At 42.2% G+C, this 7,480-nt stretch overlaps 1 long non-coding RNA gene across 6 annotated transcripts; it reads right to left on the bottom strand.

The window, feature by feature from the left end:
• Positions 1-2,497: 2,497 nt before the first annotated feature.
• LOC147258391 (uncharacterized) lies at positions 2,498-6,575 on the bottom strand. Of its 6 annotated transcripts, XR_015116750.1 has the most exons (10): positions 4,992-6,575; positions 4,770-4,909; positions 4,368-4,485; positions 4,156-4,286; positions 3,895-3,993; positions 3,732-3,808; positions 3,357-3,640; positions 3,146-3,252; positions 2,901-3,003; positions 2,498-2,786 (listed from the first exon to the last, which is right to left on the bottom strand). It is a non-coding gene; the product is annotated as an uncharacterized LOC147258391 (long non-coding RNA). The 6 variants fall into 6 exon arrangements; XR_015116747.1 differs by having other exon boundaries at positions 2,498-3,003; positions 3,146-3,255; XR_015116748.1 differs by having other exon boundaries at positions 2,498-3,003; positions 4,368-4,482.
• Between the last annotated feature and the right edge of the window lie 905 nt (positions 6,576-7,480).

Below are 7,480 nucleotides of genomic sequence, written 5' to 3'. Positions count from 1 at the left end.
ATTTTAACGTTAATCACTAATATATTGTTTGAGCAATATCTTTGATTTTAGAGAAATGCTGTGGTGGCAGACCTTTTAAAAATTCAAAATGATCTCTGCTTCAAAGAACCCAAATAACTGAAAGCCCCTTTGAAATAAAGCACTGCCATGTAAACTTACTTTGATTGCAATATGGGTCCCATCAGCTTCTCCCAACACATTGGGAAATCCTGCAATATCAAAAAATCGCTGCTTGGTTTCGGCACATTATGCTTTTGTTGTCAGAAACTTGATGAATTCTTTGCTCTTGTGCTCAGTGCATTTGACACGTCTCTGACTATACCGCTGACAGAGGATTGGCTCACACATCCAGTGCCCCTCAACACCATCTGAAAAGTTCCGGAAGCAAAAGGCAACCATGACTTGTAGGACCACAGGAAGTGGTGATGATCTCTTTGTAGTCCTTTGCAGCTCAAATTTCAAAATATCAGCAAGTACCAAGATTGCCCCTGTAGGAAGCCTAACTGCCTCAGTAAAACATGATCCAGCAGTCTGAGTGGGTCCATTCTGTTTCTCATTGGTCTCGGTGGGTTTTCTTCCCTATGTGCAACCCAAAGTACAGGACTTCCATCTACAATGCAATTATGAGGAAATTATTAAGAGCAATAACAACTGATGATGTAAAAGATGGAAATACCTGCAGACCCTCCGCCAAATACAATTTAAAGTACATGTTAATTTCAATAAGTGTATGGGAATCTACAATGAGAAAAACTATGACCTACTTGTCTGAACTTTTCTAAAAATGGTTGAAAAACGTGATTTTAGAGGCTGACCTTTTCACTGAAGCAATTTAAGACAGGTCTGGGTCGTATCAAATGAGAAAAAAAAAACGTAAGAGCTTTGATTTCAAGAACACAATTTTTTCTTAACTATTTTCCGATCGCCGAAAGTTGTGAAAATTAATCCCATTTTTTACACATGTGCCAGTTACTCTGCCCTCTCTTCCACCACTTCCTCCACCACTTCTTCTACTCCACTACATCACCGGACGAGGAGCGGCTCGCAGCGCCTCTGCAAATGATGCTGATCCTGCTGCCACTCCTTTGCGCGACCCATCCTCTCATTGAATGGCAGGAAAGAGAGGAGTGGAATGTTTCTGTCTCTGTCTGTCTGTCTCTCTCTTTCTCTCTCCCATCACCAGGAGCTACAGGTGATGATTGATGATCTGCGCAGCTGCACCGAATCACTCTTCAGAGGGGTGTTGGAATGGCTCCTGCTACTCGGGACAGAAGTTAGCATTCCTGAGACTTCCATCGACTTTTAAGTCCATAGAATTCAAGTTCAATGCCTGGAGCGATTAAATAATAACTCAGGGATTTGTTCCATGATGAAAAAAGGTGTCAAAATTAACCAAACTCATAAATTTGAGAGGTTTTTATGCTTAGTCATGCTGTTTGCTAACTAATGGTTAACAAAGACAACAGCAGGTCATCAGGCTGAGAACAAAACTGTGAGGCTTAGTTGTTGGTGATGTTGGAATCACAGATCCAAAAAAAGCAACATTTCTTTACTTATCTTTCAAAATGGAGAAAATAAACTTCAGCCCCTGGAAAGCTAACGTTACAGCTCCCTGACCAAGGAGGGTTTTACTAGACTGCAGTCTTATAGCCAAGTTAGCTAAAATGTTGGTTGGCTAATGTTATTGTCTGCCTATAGAAGCAAATGAGGTCAATGATTTGAAAGTGTTATGACATCATAATGTAATGTAATGATGAATAAAATAAATCCATCAACCAAAAAGGCCCATGGGCCCTGTGTCTGAACATGTCATCACTTAACTTCTGCCAACGTATGCTAACGAAGCTTTCAGAGAGGCATTTTCGACCCAGCAGTGAAAGGAACACACCAACTATTGGGTACCCATGCTAGTTGGCTAAGCACAATGACTGGTAGTGGTTGGGAAGTGTTGGCACCAACTAGCTCAGCCACCCACTACCAGTCATTGTGCTAAGCTAATTAGCATGGGTCTCAGCCCCCTCAGTCACTCACAGGGGAGAGGAGGGTGTCAGTATTCTTTATAGACACATATCCATCCTGATATGTTTGGTATGTGGGGAAGATAATGGAGTTACAAGTGTTCTGGTAATCTCATGTCCGTTTCATTCATCACTGTGAAACTCTCCCAAATTCAGTGTCATCAAACTGAATCTACTGCTGCCTCTTATCTTGTCTGATGATAAATGTCCCAAGGGGAATACATTCATGTGTGTCTGTAAGCAAGGGAACACATATAATCTATAATCCATCATGACGCAGTCACCTGGTGTGTCTGCTGTGTGTGTGTGTGTGTGTGTGTGTGTGTGTGTGTGTGTGTGTGTGTGTGTGCGTGTGTGTGTGTGTGTGTGTGTGGACCAGAATTCAGGGGACACCTCATTCAGTTACTGGAACATCATGAAGAGATACATTGAAAGATGAGGTTGGAGGAAAGGAGGAGACAGTGATGTGACAATTGTAGTCAGAAACAATCATCTTTATATGTGTAGCACCTTCCTTAACATGAGTTGAAGTGTTTATACAAATAGAATAAAATAACAGGATTAAAAAAAAGAATATGATTGAAACCACAGTGGGCAGGTCAGCACAGTGGTGCAGTGGTTAGCACTTTCGCCTCACAACAAGAAGGTTGTAGGTGGAAGCCCCGGCTGGAGCACAGAGTCTTTCTGTGTGGAGTCTGCATGTCCCTGCTCCGGCTTCCTCCCACAGGGGAGGGAATCAATTCATTTTCCATGATGTCTTTATCTCAGCTGAGAGACATACACACAACAGTGTTGATGATGATAGTACCGTAGATACCGCTTTCATCCAGCAGATGGTGAAATGTAACCCTATGTCTCCAGTAAGCAGCTTTATCATGTCACCTATCACAGCTGTGTGCTCTCCATCCAGCCTCTATTGGAGGTTGCCAATCGTCCCTGTCAAACCTCCAGGTCTGCGTGACAGAGCGCGGCCTTCTGGAGGCTTCTAGTCCAGATCGTAGAAAAAAAACACACGTCTGGTCAGTAGACAAATAAAGGATTTCGAAGTTCTTCTAAAATTTTCTCCAGCAACTCGAAACAGTTTGAAACCCTCTGATGTAAATGATGTGATGGTGTTGTGCTCGTACCTTTCGCTGGTAGAGGAGGACATAGGCACTGGACCATAGCCTGGCTGCACCCCTGCACTGATGTAGTGTCTTAACTGGAGAGGATGTATTTCCGTGGTGTTCCTGAGCTACTGACATTTTTTTTCATTTATATAAATACATGGAAAACAATCACTTTTAAATTGGCCACTTGGCATCATGAGTGAGAGTAGAACAGAACAGATGATCTTACCTCTTACTGCTGTAGGTCCAAAGTGGCTGATGACACTGAACAGGCCAAAGCAGTCGCCCCCCTGAAAAGAACACAGTTGTTAAGTTAATTTTGATGATTTTCTTGGTTGAACCTGACAGACTGAGGGTTACAAAACAAAAGTCCCAGTCTCAGGTGTTCGTTATCAGCTGATGTAGTTTTTCCTTGTCTGGTAGGAGGGAACTACCAGGTCCCTGAGGATGACAACTTTCTCCTTCAGCTTCTGCAGCTGGTTAGTGAACCGCATGATATGCAGTTCCAGTGCTCTGTTGAGAAAAGACAAGATATGAACAGTAAAGAATCTCCAGACATCTTTAATGGGCTGTCTCACGTGATGGGGGGGGGGGGGTGACTCACTTTGGCAATGAAATGACTTTGTTGCTCATGCTAGAATTCGTTCATCCACACTTACAGCAGAAGTTGATGATGGACTTCTGGAAAATAGCAAAGGACTATATTGTTGGCGCCAATGCAACAACCAACCCCATTCCCACACATGTCGTGCGAATGTATTTCTTACCTTCTGGTAACTGTCCATTAGGTCCTCCACGGTCTGCTCTTTGCATCCAGGAGTTAGGGCCAGGGCCAGGTTGTTCATTTCCTTCTCACGATTGTGTCCCTGTCCACAATTGCACTATTCATGACAAACAACTCACGCTGTTACTAAACTACATTATAGTTACTTGGCCCTAGTATCAGCAGTGGTGAAGCCAGCACCCTAACATTGCCTCAAAAGTGGGTGGCAGTACTTTGTCCCATAACGTAACAACAGGCTACTTACCTCCAGCATCTCCTGGTGTTATTTTATCCGAAATCCACAGTTGTTCTCCACAGGACAGTGATAGACCGTCCCCAGGCCAGCTGCTGTCACCTGCAGCTCCATAGGACAGTGAGCAGGAACTCATGAACGTCCTGCAAACACACAAAATCAGCTCAATCATGGATACACAGGAACACACCAGGAGGTGAAGGAACCACAAACAGCTGACTCACGTTCTGATTGTTACCCACAAACTGAGGAGCCACGGCCAAAACAACTCTCTCAAATATGTGAAGGTGGTTGCTGTCCACCTTTCTGGAGCCATGGAGTTGCTTGATGGCCATAAATCTGCTGTTGAGAGAGAAAAGAGAGACGTTCTGTGGTTACCTGACAGTTTATTTTAAACCTACATTTCAACTTTTTTTCATTTCAGCCAGTCAATTTAGCATCACTTTCAGCCTCGAGTTTAATCTGATTTCTTCTTATTGTCTTTTTGTTAGGACCTTGAGATTTTTTTTTCTCCCAGTTTGGCATTGATTGAAAATATGTTAGTGGTCAAGTCACAAACATGGTTTAGCTTAGCTTCAAGTTACTTGTGTAACGGAAGGATGAGGGACTAGCTTGGAGTGTCATACTTTAGCAGCGCAGCTTCAAGATAAAAACTCAAGATGGCAGCTTGACTTCTGATGTCCTCAGCGAAGTCGCTCAGCATCAGGAGGCTCTGCAGGGGGGAGTTCATATAGCAGGTGTGGCTGAGGTTCTCCAACCTAACACACTAACAAGTCAAACAGCAGCTCTTTAGTCACGAGTCTCCACAGCTTCGTTGCTGGTGTGTCTCTACATAAAGATGCACTCACCCAAACAGCTTGACGTCCTGAGTCTCCTCTTCATCCTCGGTGGTGGGATACACAGTTTGTCAGTGATTAAAGGCTGCAGCTGCTCAGACCAAAGCAAAGCTCCTCCATGATTTTCGTTTTTAGAGTAGTGAGTTTATAATAGTGGTGAAAGACAAGTTCTTCTTGAACTTTTTTGAAGCTTTCAGTACAACAACATTGACTTTTACCAAGAATGTGACCAGTGTAAACCACTGGACACAAGTTAAGCATTTAAAACCAAACATCTACAAGAAGTGAAGTTGTGCTGTTTAAGTTGAATTGTCTGTTTAAAGTGGTCAGTATTCCTACACTTTTAAATTAGACATCATTTCTAATTTTTCACTGAGCAATAATACTAAGGCAATGGCAAATATTTCTAGACAGTGTGAGTTTATTTTAAAGACAAGGTCAACAAAAAAGACTCATCATTAAAAAGAACCATATGTGTCATCCATCAAGGATTAAGCCACCAGAGTCACGTGACGTCACCCAACAAGATGGTCACCTCGTTGGAAACGTCCCGATTAACCCACCAATTTACCCCAAATTTTCTAGTTGAATCTGAGTGGCTGTGCTCTAAGTCTTTGTGAAGTGATAGTTTAACACTTCCACAATGTTGGGAGCTCTGGTAAACCGTGTTTTATGGAAACTAGAGCAACAAAATACGGCACCAACATCCCGCTAGCTCACGGGGTGAGCGCTTAGCTAACAGATAATGCGGGCACCATGACAGGAACCGATAAAGGACAGTTCAATGGCGGAGGTGTCTTGGCTGCTATGCAACAGTCCCTAACGAAAGCAACAGAAGAGATGGGACAAGTCGGGAAGCTCTTGACGGTTCTGCAGGCAGACATGATGAATATTAAGGAGGCCAGCGCTGGTCTGAGAACAGACGTCAACGGAATATTGACCCAGTAGGATGAAGCAGAAAGCCACATTTCTGTGTCAGAGGATGAGAACCCCTAGCTTTGTCAAACAGCAGATAATAATAAGTCCAAATAATAATAATACGTCAATAAATGTTTGACTTTGTCAATGTTGACACTGTCAGAGACGTTATGTTGTTACTGAGATGATAGTGGGTGTTGCTCATCAATTTAAATCTTTGTAACAAGTGTTTGGAACTATATTTAAGCTATCAAAAGCAGATATTTTGCATTTTTATATGAAAATGTAAAAAAAATAATAATTTAAATGGCCGATATATTGGTTTTTAGAATTTTTTTATTCCCTAATATCAAAATCGGCATCGGCCCCAAAAAAATCCATATTAGTTGGGCCCTAGTTCAAAGTTAAGTCAGTTGGCTAGTCGAGAAGTACATCTACCATTGATGTGTAATATTACGTTGTAAGCGTAATTCTGAACAAGCTTGTGAATGCACGCTGCTGCTTCACGAGAACGAGCCGGGAACGCGCAGGTAGGAAGACAGAACACCCTTCTCCTTATTGGCCCGTGGAACAGGGGCACTGCGAGTTTTCTGTATTTCTGTCAATGAGCTAGTGCCTACCTTCAAACACAGAGAAGGAGTATTTTGGTGCTTCATTTTGATTCATTTCTTTGGTGGAAAAATAACCAATGTTGAAGAAAACAAACACCCAGTTGTGACGGTAAATAACTGTAGATTTAAGATAAGCACTGACTTTTTGTGAATCATTCTACATGGGAAAAAATGTAGAAAGATTCACAAAAAATCTGCTGATTATTGCTTTACTTGGCATGAAACAGTATTTTCTGTCTTTTGTTCATTCTATTCATTGAACATTAATCATTTACAGATCGGAGCATAGAGACATTACGATAAGACTTCAACATTGAGGCCACACTGGATAAATTGTGTATAAAACATAAAATATTCAACAAATTAGAGTGAAAAAAAGATAGGTAAATAAATATCACAAATTAAGTAGAGCAAGTCTTTATACTGGCAGAGTTGCTAAGGGTGTTCAGATATTTATTTTATCACTAAGGAGGGACTTAGATTTTATGTATTTTTCATGATTCTCAATGCTCTGACACGATTATCCAGTGTTTCTGTTAGTCGTCGGTGGCGATGGTGCACCGTTAGTCCAAAGCTAAATATACGTGGCTGGCTCTTTCTAAATTCTGGAGTGATACAAGGAAATGATATTTTCGTGAAGTATTGCTTCAAGACGAAGAGGGGGGAGATGGGGCAGCAAAAAGTAGATTTCCCACCCCAAATTCCACCTCCAACCATGTTTTGAGTTTTTTTGCCATTTTTATCATAGTTTCATTATACGACATATGCACACAAAACATCCATCCATCCATCCATCGTCTTCCACTTGTTCCTATTAAGGGTCGTGGGGGGGCTGGAGCCTATCCCAGTGGCTACGTGCGAGAGGTGGGATTCACCCTGGACAGGTCACCAGTCCATCGCAGGGCCAACACATACAGACAGGCAACCATTCACACTCACAGTCACGCCTACGGTCAATTTAGAGTATCAATC

The sequence above is a fragment of the Aulostomus chinensis genome, chromosome 7 (genome assembly GCF_037954235.1).
Source record: "Aulostomus chinensis isolate RoL2024-O1b breed Wild chromosome 7, RoL_Achi_v1.0, whole genome shotgun sequence".
NCBI lineage: Eukaryota > Metazoa > Chordata > Actinopteri > Syngnathiformes > Aulostomidae > Aulostomus > Aulostomus chinensis.
Note: the sequence above shows the minus strand (reverse complement) of the source record. Positions and strands in the feature narration are given on the sequence as shown.